The sequence below is a fragment of the Bidens hawaiensis genome, unplaced genomic scaffold (genome assembly GCF_021521415.1).
Source record: "Bidens hawaiensis isolate Kalapana, Puna unplaced genomic scaffold, B.hawaiensis_p1.1 tig00005681_1, whole genome shotgun sequence".
NCBI classification, from domain to species: domain Eukaryota; kingdom Viridiplantae; phylum Streptophyta; class Magnoliopsida; order Asterales; family Asteraceae; genus Bidens; species Bidens hawaiensis.
The window spans coordinates 131,473-149,795 of NW_027491371.1; the positions used below are offsets into that span (position 1 = coordinate 131,473).

Sequence of the window (18,323 nt, forward strand, 5' to 3'; positions counted from 1 at the left end):
ATGAGTGCTCTCGCTTCGACAAGCAGGAACTTCCGTGATGCAGCTCGTCTTCTCAACTTGGACTCTAAGATCCAGAAGAGTTTGCTGATGCCTCATAAGGAAATCAAGGTATTTGCTACTTGCTGACTCATGTTTATATTATTAATAATGTTGTTTAGTTTTAATGTTTAATGTTTGTATTTTCTTGCAGTTTGAGTGTACGATTCGGAAGGATGATGAAACGTTGGTGTCTTATGTCGGATTTAGAGTTCAACATGATAACTCTCGTGGTCCGATGAAAGGAGGAATTCGATATCATCCTATGGTTGTTAATTCAATATACTTTATGTGTAGTATTCATACCTTTAACACAATACTCAAAGCTACTTGAACTGATACAGAGAGTCTCTACATTCTATTTTTGCACTGACAATTAATAGCTTTAAAGTTGATTCATATACTTGTTTTCTAAAGGTTGATCATGACGAAGTAAACGCCTTGGCTCAACTAATGACATGGAAGACTGCTGTGGTCAACGTACCTTACGGTGGAGCCAAGGGTGGGATCGGTTGCTCACCAAAGAACTTGTCTATGAGTGAGCTTGAACGCCTTACTCGTGTCTTCACTTACAAGATTCATGACGCTATTGGAGTAAACGTTGATGTTCCAGCACCAGATATGGGCACCAATGCCCAGGTTTGTACTTCTCCATCATTGGTGATTACATACGTACAGTAACAACTGCAGACCCCAAATTTAGAATAAAAGTATTTGCAACAACTTCTGTACCATGAATGGCAAGAAGCCCTGTTTATTCTATGAAAGAAATTCAATAAGAAATTTGCCATAAAACTGACAAACTCTGCTTGGTTGTATTATATTGACAGACTATGGCTTGGATTTCGGATGAGTACTCTAAATTCCATGGTTACTCGCCAAATATTGTCACCGGAAAACCAATAGTGAGTATTTAGTGTTTATGTTGTGTGTGTCACATTTTTTCAGAACAAAAGTATGTTAGAAAATGCAAGAACTACATATATAATGCACTTTTGCATTGTGTATAAAAGATAATCAAAGTGTTGCGACAAAAAAAGTGTGAAATTAGTCATCTTATGCATCACATTCAAAGCATCACGTAAAAGTGTATTATGCGTATCCCGTGTTTCTTATCATATTTATTATTCGAAAACTAACATGTGTCTAGTTCTCACTCTCTCTCTCCCTATATAGTACATAACGATAGATAGATAACTTACGCATTTCTAAATAATTACTAGGAAATTGGTGGATCACTGGGAAGAGAGGCTGCAACTGGTCGTGGTGTTGTGTTTGCCACCGAAGCGTTGCTTAATGAGCATGGCAAGTCGATCAAGGATTCGACATTTGTTGTTCAGGTATGTACGGTTCATCATCTAGTGATGCGTTTATTTTTCTACATTTTGATTTTGTTCACAAATGTTCTCTCTTTTAGGGTTTTGGCAATGTGGGATCTTGAGTAGCTAGGTTGATACATGAAAGGGGTGGAAAGATCATTGCAGTTAGTGACATTACTGGAGCTCTAAAGAACGCAAATGGTATTGACATACCAGCATTGCTTGAGCATAAAGAAACAAACAGAAACTTAAGTAGTTTTGATGGCGGAGACAAGATTAATGCAGATGAATTACTTATACATGAATGTGATGTACTTGTACCGTGTGCCTCAAGTGGTGTTCTTACAAGGTACATTCGGGACATTTTTTTTGAACCCAAAGCACATGATATGGCATCTAGATTTTCGAATTATGAAAGTTAATTAAAGTATAAGAAATTAAATTGTTCAAATGAAATATTTGTTCACCTTTTTCGAATAAAAATATGAACAAAGTGAATGGGCAAACAAAGATAAACAAAAGAACTTCAACGAGCAAAATCAATAGCACCATAAGTAGTTACACTAATGGACAAACAGATACTGCTAGTTAAGGTTGCATATTTCACATGACATGGAATAAAAGTTGTGATTTTCATGCATCATTCAAATTCGAAACTAATTTAGTTTCTTTCTTCAAAAAGAGAAAATGCAGGGGATGTGAAAGCCAAGTTTATCGTAGAAGGTGCAAATAATCCTACTGATCCAGAAGCAGACGATGTACTATTTCCATTTCTTTATATTAATGTTTGAACTACGTTTAAATTTTTACACCACTTCTTATTCTTTATAATTATTAAGTATTACTAAAAAGGTACGTGTTTTGTTATGACAGATTCTGTTAAAGAAAGGAGTTGTGATACTTCCGGATATATATGCAAATGCTGGAGGTGTGACTGTTAGCCACTTCGAGTTGGTTCAGGTATAATATTTCTGTATCTTTTCATGCAATGTAATGAACTGATCAGCATCTAAGTTTCAATCTGCAACCTAAATCTGCTTAAACAAATTCTCTTATTTGGACATTAATTTACAGAACAGTCAGCATATTATGTGGGATGAGGAGTACGTGAATGCCCAACTAAGGAAATACATGAGTGGAGCTTTCAATAGCATTAAAAGCATGTGTCGAACGCACGAGTGCAACCTTCGGATGGGAGCCTTTACTTTGGGAGTGGGCAGGGTTGCAAAATGTACTGTCTTAAGAGGATGGGGGTCTTAAATACTCTTGATTTGCCTTTTAGTTGTTTCTAGTCTACAAACGGTGATTCATAGAATTAAATCATTGCTTTCAATAACATGTGAATCAAAAAAACCAACCCATTGGACGAATGTTTGATTATTAATGAGATTTCAAGGTCATTTTTGGGTTAGGTTTCTTAAGTACTATCCTTTTATTTCCAATCTGAAGTTGATTTTCATAATTTGTTTGGTCTATTTGATTTATTTATTTATGTATATCCTTAGAAATTATAACACAATATTTTACTAACCTTTTAAATTGTAAAGGAGATTGTGCAAACGTTATCTCACACCACTACCTATGACGGAAATGTCGGGATTGCGAATCGTTAATTCACAGCTCACAAGACACTATCATGCAAAATTTATATGACAATATCTAATTTATTTATTTTATTTTCAACCAAATACTCAATTTTTCATATCAAGGACAAAATCATCCCAAAACAAACCTTTCAAAACAACTAATTTAAAATACTCTCTTTTTATTTAATAACCTAAAGTTTGATAACTAAATATTTTTATCAACTTTCAGTCGTCCAATATAAGCATCTGCAATATGTGTAAAAATAATATAGTTTGTCAACAATATATTGAGTATATACTAATAATAAAACAAACAAACCATATACGTTAATGTGAGTAATACAATTGATGTAACAATTAGGTTCCATTGGCCATTGCCTAGCGAATCAGGTTTTGGCTACTAAGACGAAATAAATACAAATAATAGTGCCGGTTGACCATTGCCTAGCAAATCGGGCTTTGGCTACTAAAACGACGCATGATCATACTTAATGAGATAAACTATGATGGACCTCTTCAAAGCGATAAAATAAAAAACAATATACATTGCACATAACAATAAATTTGTATACAACCAAAGGCGGATCCAGAATTTTTCGTGACGGTGGGTACAAAATGGGTCGGTTAAAATGGTTAGGTCAAATACAACCGACGTCGTAGCGACCATTTACCTCCACCAAACACCATCTTTGTTTTCTTTCTCTCTAGGGCGGAACACGACGATTATAGGCGAGGGGTCACAATGTAATTCTTACATACACAAGTATATATTATTTTTTTCCCAATTAATATACTAATATATTACAACCAATAGACCTATTTAAGTTGTTAACGATAGGATAAACGTTTTCACCGTTTTATAGTTGTTTCATTATAGAATTACATCAGATATAAATAATACAATATAAAGAAAACGTGAAAAATTATTTAAGTAAATTATAAACAATAATAAAACAAAACATTTTGTATGTTTTCATACCAAAGCAAACAAAATAATAAATAAATTATCATTATAGATTTCTTATATATATTTTCTTTAGCTTGCAAATTTTAAAGCCGAAACATTTTTCAACGAAAGAAGCTTTTACGGGCCATAAAAGAATTTTTAAAAGCCCAAATAATAAAAAGGAAATAGGGTACGCCTTTTTTATTTCATCATCTTCACCGTTCTAACACCCCCACCAGAAAATGTTGCAAACGCCACGGCGCTAGCGGGAGAAAATGTTCAACGGCCGGAAGGTCAATGGACGGTGGAACCGATTGATTTTTAACTAAATCATATGCTAATGCATACCCGCAAACACGACAATCTGGCAGTCGGACGGTAGGCACCGGCCCACCGTAGCAAAGCCCTAAATCCACCCCTACATACATCATAATAAGCAATGCATGATTTGTGATTTAAAGTGAGATTTGATGTAACTAAGTGAGTTCGGTACGCATACTGCCGCCAAAGTGGAAAATGGAAAAAAGGGGTAGTGATTAACTCACCTTAGCAATTAAAGCGATCGAGAGATAAAAAATATTAATAAAATAGCTGTTGATCCAAACTCAACCTGTAACATCCCGTTTTTTTCGTTTCGGTTAACAAAATAAAAAAAATGAGTTATTAAGAGTCGGGCTTGTGTTGGGTTAAGTAATATGGGTAATGGACTTGGGTTAATAAGGAAAGGAGGAAAAGACCATAGGCTTAAGCCCATGATCTATGATATAAATACCATAATTACTATTAATTAAATCATTCTCATTCATTCCATACACCACCCAAAACACACACTTAAGCTCTTTATCTCTTTCTCTCTATCTCTAAACCGAAACCAAGAAGAAGAATCGATCCCGACCCGAGGTAATGATAGTATGATGTTGTATGGACCCAAACCCGCTAGATTTAGTGGCGAAACGACGAGCCGACCCCCTTAAACCGTTAAAGTCACGAGATTCGGGTGGAATCGGGTATCAACTGATCAAAAGATGAGCTTAGGGGTTACCCTAGCTCAGATTTGGATCGAATGGGACGAAAAATGGTGGAAAATAACTGAGATCTCGCTTTTCTGGCGAGATCCCGGTTTTCCTACGATGACGGCGCTAGAAAATGTGTACGACGTTAATGAATGTCAGAGAATGTTTATGACATTCTCTGACTTAACCCTAGTTCATTAGCGGAGACATAATGAATTAGCAAGCAATTTGTTATGCCCATTCGTTAAGAAGAGATAACGAATTAGAAGCAATTCGTTATGCCCATTCGTTAGGAAGAGATAACGAATTATAAGCAGTTCGTTAAGCCATTCATTAGGTAATTCGTTAACGGAGAACTGGCGAATGTACCAGTTTGTTATAAAAAGCCAGATCGTTATAAAAAGGTCAGTTCGTTATAAAGGTCCATTCCTTAAGAGATAACGAATGAGTTAATTCGTTAAAGAACTAGATGACGAACTGGATAACGAACTTAAGTTTGAAAGAATGACAGAAAGGTCCCTGGGCTTATAGTAAAATGGATTAATTGCAGAGAAGCCATCGAACTTTTTGAGTTAGCAAATAAACTAATAAATTAGAATTCTAATGAAAAGTATGTTAAGACAGTTAATGGAAGGAAATACAGAGAAGACCCCAGCCAGGGGCTCTGCCTCTTGGACCCTGCTAGGGGTTGCCGCCTCTAGAACCCCGCTGCCAAGAGCGCTGCCCCAGACTCCCGTTCGTTGAGGGTTATAAATAGACTTGGAACGCAATATGGGTAGTGATAGTTAATTGATACGCGTAATTGTTATACTGTTAGTCACGCACAGCTAAAGAAAGGAATAACCATTAACGGTGAATGTAACCGAGTTCAGGTAAGTTTCTAGCCCCATTTCCTTGTTATGTTTTCGGGGCAGTGTGCATACTCAATGTGATTAGTTAATACACTTACCTTGAGTGGTAAGTCTATGCATGAATGATATATGTGATATATATTGTAACGTGAATATGGATGACATCTTGTTGATCTTCGGATATTGCACGTATCGCCAAGGAGGTAAGTGTCAGAACATGTAATTGTGTATGAATGAATGATAAAGCAGGGTATGTACGAAATAGTATGAATGTTAGTATGCAAGTATGGTAGAGCGAAGGTAGGGACATACCCTATTAATATCTGCTGTGAATGTAGGGAACCGACTCTAATAATATATGCGAATGAAGGGAACATACCCTAATAATATCTGCGAATGTAGGGAACAGACCCTAATAATATCTACGAATGAAGGGAACATACCCTAATAATATATGCGAAGGTTATAGGATGAAATGTATGTATATATGAAAGTATGAAAATATGAAAGTATGAAGAAAGGTAAAAAGCTAAGTATGTATATGTGTCTTCGGATGCGTATGTATGTAAGTATGTGAATGTATTGTATGTTACTTGTATTAACTAGAACTCACCCAGCGTAGCTGACTTTTAGTATGCACGCAGGTGAATAGATTGAAGCAGTTGGCTTGAGAGAAGGACACATGGCAGGATTGAAGGGACTGGCATCCAAAGAAGTTTTGTCATGATGTTTTAATTAAACTATTTATGTTATGTTTTCAAGACAAGTACCGAATGATTGTAATTATTGTTTGAAGTTTAATTTATTCCACGAAAGTTTTAATTAACTATGATATTTGAACTGTGTTTATGAGTAAATCCAACGTCCAAAGTGAGGCACTGGTAACGGGGCCTTACACAACCAAAAATTCCTACAAACTATAGTAGATAATATTAATAAAACTGAACATTTAGCCGCTATAATCGCATCAAAAGGATATCTGGAACTCAAGATATGAGGTTTTTAATATTTAAGCGAGCTGGTACTGTTCAGAATCTGAACGTCAAATCTGAATTCAGGTTCTGAATAGTACACTCAAACTTTCATGGTGAACAAAAAAGTCTCCTGGCCCGAAATCTAGGTTTGAGCTAAAGATAAAGTAACCGAATAGTCAAAGGATTTGACTATTACGCCCTTAAACGGGTCGGGATCAAATTGACCACTGAAATGCCCTCAATCACTAAAATTTGTTAAGGGATTTTGTTTATGAGATGAAAATCTATGATTTTATAGAAGACAACTTACCTAGAGAATGAATGGAACAAGCAGAAACTCGAGGTCAGTGGGTCTTGTAACTTGAAAGTCAAAGCGGAATGTGAAAGCTTGGATAAAACTTGAAGAATTCAACAATGCTGGAGAGGAAAATTCGTGTATAACAGACGAGTCGGTTGAAAGGTAGTAATTTTAGGGTTTAATGATATGTTTTGATTAAATAAAGCACCTATAATAGTTTATTAGGCAATTAATCGTTTAAGCAACAAAATATTTGTTTAATGATGAAATCAACTCATTTAAAACATAAAATTTGTTTTTACGGAAGAGGGAATGAAATGAATTTGAATATGATGCGGGGTCAAGTGGGTTTTCTTGTAGTTCAATACACTGTTTGATCTCGTTAATCCAACACACAGATCTCAGATCTATGTGTAATTAACATAATACGGATCTAGTTCGTAATTGCCATTGATTGTTAGTTATACGTTATATATATGTATATAATATTAATTGTATGTATGTGTATTATAAGATTAATATGAAGATGAAGATTGAGAGAGAATTGGACAGCAATTCGTTAAATGTAATCTCAAAGCTTAAATTAACAGTGGGCACAAACCACTATAAATAGAAGATGGATCTAGTTCGTTACACATTCCGTAACAAATAGTATCCACTTCGTTACATACATTTAAAAGAAATAATCCTTAACGAATCATCCCCTGATTCGTTAAACATCCTTAACGAATCAGGAATGATATTAACTTAGATCTAGTTCGTTAAACATCCTTAACGAACAAGACTATTACATTAGTGAACTACATTAATAACTTAATTGTTTATTACATAAATAAAACGACAAGTACATTAACGATAAATACAAAGACTCGAGACTCAAAACCGTGCATTAACATACACGCGATTTAGGTCGAAAATAACCCAATTTTGCATTAAAAATGAACTAAAACTAACTATCGGCATAAAAGGGGCTTTAGGTGTCATGAAACCAGCAGAGGGGAAGTCTTCCCGCGCAGCGCGGCGTGGAAGATTCTTTAACAAGTTCCAAATTGACAAGTTTGGTCCCTGAAGTTTATAAAATACAAATTTTACCCTTTTTAAGTGATTTTAAAGGTCTTAAGCATTGTTTGACGAGTTTGAAAGTTATGAGAGTATAAACTAAGTTCAACAAAGTTAAATACTAATAAATGCATAATTTTATTAACACGAAAGATCCGAAATACATCTTCGAATCTGGTAACCAAATACGAATATGAAAAATCCGAGATGTTACACGTTAGGGGTGGTAGCCGGTGGTGGTGATGGTCTGTGGGGGTCTTGATGGTTGGTGGTGTTGGTGATGGTGGCCGTGTCGGTAGTGAGTGATGGAATGGAATGAACAAAACACATGGGGAGCACGAAAATTATTTTGAGGTGTTAAGAGGAAAAGAGATCCCTGGTGTAATTAGGGATTATATTCCATTGACAAACCTACTCCCTTTTCATCATTTTCTCACAATGGGCATCTCATTCTGCTAGTGATTCATACATACACCACGCACTACCCAACATGTAACAACTCGGATTTTTTTTCGAAAACTATATCTTTGATAAAACCCTACGTATTTCAATGTTCGGGAGATTTTACGCATTTATCGAGAAAATTAACTATTATTACATTATTATTTAATTAATTATATATTATAAAATATAGCTTTCTTATCTTTGCAAAAGCAACCTTAACTAAACTATTAACGCCTTTTGTACCCATCCTTAAACATCAGGTACTAAAAGGAAAAATCCATGTTATAACCCATTCGCAAATCTGGTTAATCCAGTACCTAGGACCCAAACCCGAATCCTTATTCGTTTATATACCCGATTTCCAATTTGTTAAGCCTTAGACCACAACTTACACAACAATCTTGGTAATTGAATCTTTTGATATATTAATCATTTTATTTTCGGCCTAACCAATGTCAATAATTATGTAAACCGAATCAAACAGATCCGATTTTTTCTTATTTCACGCTGTCGACTCAAAGCCGATCTTGTTCTTCAAGTAAATGAGTGTATAAACTCAATTAAATTAACTGATCTCTTCTTTAAACCCTAGCCGACCTAAACCTCTTACTTAATTGGATTACTCTGGTCGTTCATCTGTTCATTCGTCACCTGTTATAGCCGGCTCGTGTTTATCGCTATTAATCCATCTCAGATCATTATTTGAGGTAATTAAACTACGTTTAGATATCGCGTTTAACCTGTTAACATAAACCCTAACTGGAAAATGATTAACATTAACAGATTTGATTGATTTGATTTATTAGGGTTTATAGTATGATCAGTTGGCTGGTGTGCATAGCTTTGAGTTTGCAGGAGGGCTCAGGTTCGAGTCCCTACAGCAACATTTTTGTTTTTTTTTGTTTCTAGTATTAATTTAGTATACGCTATATATCAATCTATTTAATAACTGATTTATATTTTTATAAAACCGGCATAATAACCGATCACTTTTCCTATCCTAAGTTAAAACCATATATATATATATATTATAGTGATTTAAAAATTGTTAGTGGTTTAATTAAAAAGGATTTTAAAGGTTTTGGGTTCGTTTAATTAGTTAAATAACATTATTGATATGGTGATAAATAAACTTCATTTTACTAAACCGACGTCGTTTAGTTGTCGCATTCGGTCTTTTCATAAAACTATATATATATATATATATAAGACTAAGTAAAGATTTTTAACAAACATAAATGTATATAAATATATTAAATGTATTTTTTTTAATTTAAAAGAACTAGTTAAAACAAATCTCTTTATATAAACTATAAACTCGTTATAGTTATTTATTTAAGTATTTATGTATTTTATAATTAAATCATGTTATTTGCGGTAAAACTTTGATAATGAAAATTAACAATAAATAACTAACCTTCGTAAGAAGATAACCGATCATCATCAAAATCCCGTGTCTCTATCTAGTTTTAGATTCATCGTTGAAATTATATTTATTCCCGCAACTATTCTTTATTAGGTTTCCTCGTCGGTATATCCCGAAGAGCTTGACTTACCTCTTTCTTACCTATTCATTATCTCTTGCTAATTTACTAAGGTGAGTACCACATTCCCCTCTTTTTACTCGTTTTCTCACGTTTTGGGGACATATGCGTAAATTATATTTCTTATATATACTTATACTCAAAACTGCAACTATTGTCTTATGTGTTAACAACTTATACCTTACTTGTTTATGTGCTTACTTGCTTTATATGCTTCCGCATTCGGAGAGGTCCAACATAATCTCATAATAGTATGATCATACGCCAGTCGTGAGGCTTTGTGCTTCTCGGCATCTCATTTTTACTTGCTCATTCGGTTAATTTGTTATTCTCATATGACTTGTTGCAATTACTTATTTTTATATATACTATATGTACACTTAAACTGGTGTGTTGCTCACTCAACCTCGTGTTGACAAAACTACTTTATTTTCAACGCATATGTAGGTATTCGTGTGATATGAAGTAATTAGAAGATCAATTAAGGATGTGTGCTAGAAGAAAATATTAATGAGACAATATTATTTATGATTTATATTTGTTTGATATATTATTGTTTTCTTTGAATATTGTATGGATTTTGTTTTATATGTAATTTAATTAATATATATTGAAACTTATAATATTGCTTGATAGTAACCTTTGAAAATCCGTGAGCAAGTAGTTCACGCCCCGGCATTTCCACCATAGGTTGGGGTGTGACATATTGGTATCAGAGCCGAAGATTTAAGATAGGTCGTTAGAAATTGCCTTAGACAACTGTTTAGGAGCCCTATACGTGCCTATCTGTTTACCTTTATGTGTTCAATTTTAAATTGTTTACAGTTTTCCTAGATAATTATTTATTAATTATTGTATTGTTATGCACACACACAAACTCCGAGGCTATGCCTCAACATTCAAAGAAATTTCTTAAGAATTCCCATATGTTGTTTTCACTCGTTCACCTTAGGGCTAGGTTATGTGGCATGTCCCTATAATAAATGAAAAGGGGAGAGAAACTGTGAGTTGGGCACTGGCAAAACGGTTCCAAGAACCAAAGGTAAGATGCTATTCCTTACCTGGATGATAACCTAACCACAGTACTCAACCCTATGGACCCGAGCGAGACCACAAATTCCATATGACCGACACCCTAGGCTGTCTACCTTGACCACATTAGTGGTTGCATCCCTATGATATTTTTAAACCGAATTCACGGTGGTTCGTGGCTAAACTCGGTTTTCCCAATTATTGTGTTCCGTTATTTAAATGGGTGAAAAATCCATGGAACCCATGGGCACTCATACTATCCATTTCTTAACTTGTTTTCGTATTTTTGTTGGAGTGATCAACGTGGTGATTCACAAGATACTCCGACTACCCATATTTATTTCGATAGTTCGTTATTTAGTTTGGTCGGTTAAAACGCCATGTAACGCTCATTGGGCCGATAAACTTCATTGCATTGTTAATTCGTTAATTAGTTGGGACAATCAAATTGCCATGTAACGCTCATGGCCAGTCCAACTCAGTTGATTTTCGTTAGTTCGTTGGGCCCCTCAAATTGCCATGGAAAGCTAATGGGAGGCCAACATTCACAATTTATATTTCGTAGTTTATCGTAAATTTAATAATATAAATTTTAAACTGACTTGACTCCTCATGTAGTCATCACACATTAATCTTATTGACTACATCATTTAATAACTATTTACGCTATGTACCCCCTCATCTTATAATCTTTTATATTTAATCCTTGTGGTGCAAATTCCCTTACTTCTTAATGCAACATTATTATAAGTTATCTTCATCGTTAAACATTTTACTATTCTTATGATTTCCTTAATTTATCCTTCATCATATAAGTCCCCATTTTTTATCCCTATAGAATGTCTCATTCAAGAAACCAACGTTATCCTTGACATCAATAATTTGATTCTCACAATCACCGTATGGTTGCCTGTATCGCCAAAGAGATAGCTGCTGCAATCCCTAGGATAGTGACCCGAATTCAGGACATTAATGCAACCGATTCAACTTTTCCCACTAACCACTCTCCTCGTAACGACAAATCATCTACCACCACTCATCCTCACAACAAGAAACGTAAGAACCTTGCTGCAACAAATCCTAACCACCAGCAAGTCTTCTCAAACAAGAAACCTTACCTCGGTCCTTTTCCGTTATGCTCCATTTGTAACCATCATCACTCGGTTAAATCCCTATACCGTCACTGCATCCAATGTAACCGTTATGGCCATCTTGCTAACACCTGCCGCGTCACGCCTAATGCACAAGCTGTCCCGCAAAAACCTACCCCTCATGCTCAACCTGATGTTCCTAATACCCATGCTTTCTACCATTGCAAGGACCCGAATCATCTCCGTAATGTGTGCCCATAACTTACCCAATCTCATCAAGCTCAATATACAACTACACCCTACTACTTGACCCATGCTCAAACCCACCAACCTCGTGTCCCTCAAGCTCCTCCCATCAATCAAGGTCAACCTTACTTAACCCAACACTACCTAACCTCGCAACCAAAAGCTCAAGTTTACCAGACATATTTCCACCAAACAACTCTCTTGCAAACCGTCCAAGCTCCAGTTTTCCAAGCAATACCGAATCAATCTACCTCAACTGCTCCTACTCCTGCAACTCCTCATGGTGCCTGATGTCAAGTCAATTAAACTAATCAAGGACCCCGAAGACTTTTGCTGATTTCCTTATCTTATATTAATCTATTTTGTCTTTTTCCTAATTATGAAATGTAACGCGTCTTTATGGCATTGGATTATTTAGTTTGAACTATTTATCCTTCCCGTAACCTACCTTATGAATAAAGTTTCTTTTGTTTAAATGAATTGTTTATTTAAGCCTGCTTCTCTCTTATTTCTTTACATTCATTAACCTTAACTATTTATAAGCTACCCCTTCTTCAACTTTAAATACTTATATCTTTATGTTTAAAAGTCGTCTTGAAATTTATTTGCTTTATTAAAACTCACTGCAACTTTTGAAATTATTTTATACGTTGGTGAATTTCTAGTGTTCTATATTAATACTCCTTAAAACTTTTGTTTTAATCAAACGTTTTGTAAATCCACACGATGGGACGAATCATGCGGACCATTCGACGATGAAAATAATTATGGTCCAGAACATAATTATCAAAGTCCTCGCATGCAAATCATGATACGTAAGATTGTGTGTCATAATATATAATTGAAAGTGGTTGGAATAACGATACAATTGTAAAGATGATAAGGACATGGTGGATACGCCGCTGGTACATCCTATATAAAATAATTTTTTTTGTACGGATAGTTCATGGTCTATCCTATATATAAGTGCCCTTTCAGATTTGCATTTGGAGCGTTATTTTAACTATTCAAAGTTCTGTGCTATGATATATATATATATATACCTATATAGGGTATGGATCTTGCGAGAAGTGATATTACAACGAGAAGTGCGAGAAGTGAAGGTGTAACTCCATTAATCCCTATATATATTAAATGTATTTTTTTTAATTTAAAAGAACTAGTTAAAACAAATCTCTTTAGATAAACTATAAAATCGTTATAGTTATTTATTTAAGTATTTATGTATTTTATAATTAAATCATGTTATTTACGGTAACACTTTTGTAATAAAAACTAATAATAAATAACTAACCTTCGTAAGAAGATACCCGATCATCATCAAATTCCCGTGTCTCTATCTAGTTTTAGATTCATCGTTGAAATTATATTTATTCCTGCAACTATTCTTTATTAGGTTTCCTCGTTGGTAAATCCGAAGAGCTTGACTTACCGCTTTCTTACCTATTCATTATCTCTTGCTAATTTACTAAGGTGAGTACCAAATTCCCTGCTTTTTACTCATTTTCTCATGTTTTGGGGACATATGCGTAAATTATATTTCTTATATATACTTATACTCAAAACTGCAACTATTGTCTTATGTGATAACAACTTATACCTTACTTATTTATGTGCTTACTTGATTTATATGCTTCCGCATTCGGAGAGGTCCAACATAATCTCATAATAGTATGATCATATGCCAGTCGTTAGCCTTTGTGCTTCTTGACATCTCAGTTTTACTTGCTCATTTGGTTAATTTTTAATTCTCATATGACTTGTTGCAATTACTTATTTTTATATATACTATATTTACACTTAAACTGGTGTGTTGCTCACTCAACCTCGTGTTGACAAAACTACTTTATTTTCAACTCATATGTAGGTATTCGTGTGATGTGAAGTAATTCGAAGATCAATTAAGGATGTGTGCTAGAAGAAAATATTAACGAGACAATATTATTTATGATTTATATTTGTTTGATACATTATTGTTTTCTTTAAATATTGTATGGATTTTGTTTTATATGTAATTTAATTAATAGATATTGAAACTTATAATATTGCTTGATAGTAACCTTCAAAAATCTGTGAGCAATCAGTTCACGCCCCAGAATTTCCGCCGTAGGTTGGGGTGTGACACAACAGTTGAGAAGCCCTCTCATGATCGAAAATTAAGAATTAAGATAGAGATGATTGATGGAGGAGGCAAAATGTTCTAGATTATTTTGTTGAATATGTTCATTGTTTCGTTGGGTATATGCAGAAACTAATCATGGAACTTTTAATGAGCTATTTTAGAAAACTGTTACTGTGCAACCAATCGACGAGCGGCTATAAGTTGTGTTCCAGTTTTGACTGTTTTCATGCCGGAGATTTTTTAGGAAACTGTTACTGTGCAACTAATGAGTTGCTTTTAGGGGTATACACGCTCTGATTTTTTGACAGTTTTCATGTCAAACCATGAGCTAAACCGTTAGTAATGGTTTTTTTGTTATTGAAATACAAAACGGGAATTTTATTAATAGTTTGATTTCACGGTTTTGGGATTTATGCATGGACCTTTATAACAAGGGTTTGGAACGCTATCAACTACCTTTTTATTCTATAAATTATTGCATCATAAAACACAACACATTTATAATAAAAAATAAATAACCAACTGTGAGAGTTGTAACATCCGGCCTCTCGCACCATCAATATTGTCCACTCTGCCCACGAAGGGCTCACGGATTTGTTTTTAGTTGCCCGGATGGAGACTTCCCAGGAGGTCACCCATCCTAGTACTACTTCCACCTAAGCACGCTTAACCGTGGAGTTTTCATGTGCTCCACAGCTAACTAAGCCCAAATCGCGTTGGTGATTGAAGAGACAGGACATTTACTTATGAACCAAGGATCTCTCTTGTCCACGGACAATATGGGATTTGCCTAAGAGTGGGACGATGTTGTGTTTGCCAAGGGTGTTACAAGAGCACTAGACACTAGTAATTTCCAACTTTCAAGACATTTGTTTAGCCGTGAATTCCTCTTGTTAATAATATATTACTTGACGGGTGCTCGCATGATACAGTGGGAAACACATACTTTGGTAATCACGTAATAGATTTATGGGTGTTTATTCTTCCGTTTGAAACCTTGAAACCGTTTATTGGTATAGGTAGATTAATAATTCTGATTTTAAACTCAATTAATTATCAAAGTTTAAACGAAATCGGAACCTAAACGTTGGTAATGGTTTGGTTTGGTTTCAATTTTCAACGGTCCGGCTTCAGTTCTCGGTCCGGCTTCAGTTCTCGGTGACAAAAAACCATTACTAACGGCTTGGCTCACGGTTTAATTTAAAACCATTAAAACCGGACCGCAAACACCTATACGTAAAATATTATTTTCTTAACTGAAAAAAAACTATAGCAATATCATACTTAAATTAAAAAGAATAAACCACTCGTCTTATGATAGAATTTGTTTTTAAACGTAATAGCGTGCGAAAAAATTATAACCGCTTAAAAATTATGAAGGAAGTTTTGTTAAAAGTGAAATTAAAAAGAGTAGATATGTAAAAGATAGAGGCTAAATTTGTAACTATTCTTTAAATTTACAAAAAAAAAAAAATTGATTAAGGTAGAGGAATCTAACAATACTATTAAAGCATTACATATGCTTCACATGACATCATTCTAGGCTGTACACATAGGATGCCACCTAGATGCCATGTCACATATTACATTTCTTTTTAATGCTCAATCACCCACTAAATACTATATAAACCTTAACATTCCAACTCTTCTAATTCATTTTTATTTCTCTCTCTCTCTTTCTCTCTCTCTCTCTTCGATGTATATGGCCCTCAAGATGTTCTTTTCATTTTAATTTATGCCATTCGTTTGTTCGACTTGTTAGCCGTACACAACATCCTGGTAAGGTATTTATTCTACTCTAATGATCGATTCTCATATGTTATTCTTTAATCTAATTGTCATTTCATTTTCTTTGCACTTTGTTGTTTGTATTCGACATAATTACAGAAATTGTCCTTTATCTATGTATCAAATTTCACCCGTTGTCCTTTATCTTCAAAAGTAACGCGTTTAATCCTTTACGTTTACAAATCTAACACCCTTTGTCCTCTGGTCCTAACCCAGCTAATTTTTTTCGTTAAGTCAGGCCATGTGCCTTGCACATAAGGACAAATTGGTCATTTTACCTATTAAATTAAAAATATTTTAATAAATATAAAAAAAAACTTAAAAAAGTAAATTGATACATCCTCTTCCTCTCACCCCTCTCCCACTTCCCACAATTGGCCATCGTAATTTGTCCGTACCACCCGCCAGTACCGCCACCACCTGCCACAAGCCCACAACCGCCACCACCACACCTTCACCATCGTTCACCACCACACCCACCGACCTCCCCATCCGCAAATATAAACCCTACATCCCTAAATCCACCGTCCCAGAGAAACAACAAGAGAAGAATTAGACCAATTCTTACAAAAATTACCCATTCTTTATTGAGAAATCCATATGCAAACAGTTCTTACAAAGTCACCCATTCTTTGTTTGAAATCGATCTGCAAACCCAACCCACTGATACAATCAATCCCGATTACAAATTAAGAGATGGTTAGTTATAATTGCTAGGGCAATAGATTCAATCAATACATTATTTTGCAAGCTGATGAAACACCCAATTAAACAAAACATCAGACGTGATCTTCAATTGTGGGCAAGTAAAGGAACAAAGACCATGGCCACGGCTTCCTCCGACACCCCTTATTTCTTTTGGATTCTGCCAAGTAGCTTAATTATGCGACGCATACGACAGAGATGGTATTCCGACGGGCCTTTATGTTGTGATTCTCACCAAATCGGTGGTAGGCCATCAAAAGGAGAAGCTCGCACTAGATCTGGGATGGTGTGGATGGTGGATAGCAGTGGTTTAAGGCGGCGACGAGCTCGTGGATTAGATCAAAGCCCTAGATTGACGGTGACCGGTAGGTTGGATGGTGTTTAGGGTGAGGGTTGGATGGCCGGTAGATTGATGGCCGGTGGTGTTGTGGTCAAGAGAGAGAATGGGTTTGAGAGAGAGAGAGAGAAATATTCTTGTAATTTATAAATATAAGTTTTATTATTAATATTTTTAATTAAATAAGTAAAATGACCAATTTGTCCTCATGTGCAAGGCACATGGCCTGACTTAACGAAAAAAATTAACTGGGTTAGGACCAAAGTACAAAGGGTGTTAGATTTGTAAACGTAAAGGATAAAACGCGTTATTTTGAAAGATAAAGGACAACGAGTGAAATTTGATACATAGATAAAGGACAATTTTTATAATTATGTCTTTGTATTCTTATAATTGTAATATGATTTTCATATCATATATATAGGTTCTACATCAAACTCGAAGAACCAATGGACATGTTGAAGTTTTTGACACGAAAATATGGTTAATTTAATTCGTTATTCGAATTATTTTGTTTATTATTCCTGTTACATACATTGATAATTGTTACCGAATTAATTTTTAATATTTCTACATATTTAACATTAATTGATCTTTAATAATTTGTCAATAGTTTCTGGTAGCCCAACTTTGTAGATTGCAAATCCATGAAATGATGTTTTTATGAAAAATAGGCTGATTGTGTTTGTTTTGGGTATTACGAATGTATTTTAGTTGTTAATTTACCAATATTTATTATTATATGTAGCTTATATAATTCATGTAAATTAATTAATTTTTATATGATTAATCTTTAGTTTTGTTAACATTTGTGAATTTATATCGAAAGTCTTGAATATAATTTCATCAAAATTTAAACTATTAACTATATATTGTTTAGTTTTGCACTTCCAAAAAATATTTCTCAACTGTCAATATTATTGTCAATCTCC

At 34.5% G+C, this 18,323-nt stretch overlaps 1 pseudogene across 1 annotated transcript; it reads left to right on the forward strand.

Annotated features, from left to right (window-relative positions):
• Positions 1 to 2,900, forward strand: LOC143630525 (glutamate dehydrogenase A-like; annotated as a pseudogene). Its single transcript, XR_013153178.1, has 9 exons — positions 1 to 108; positions 191 to 304; positions 454 to 675; positions 867 to 941; positions 1,260 to 1,376; positions 1,454 to 1,704; positions 2,038 to 2,113; positions 2,229 to 2,315; positions 2,430 to 2,900. The product of XR_013153178.1 is annotated as a glutamate dehydrogenase A-like (transcript).
• The last annotated feature ends 15,423 nt before the right edge of the window (positions 2,901 to 18,323 follow it).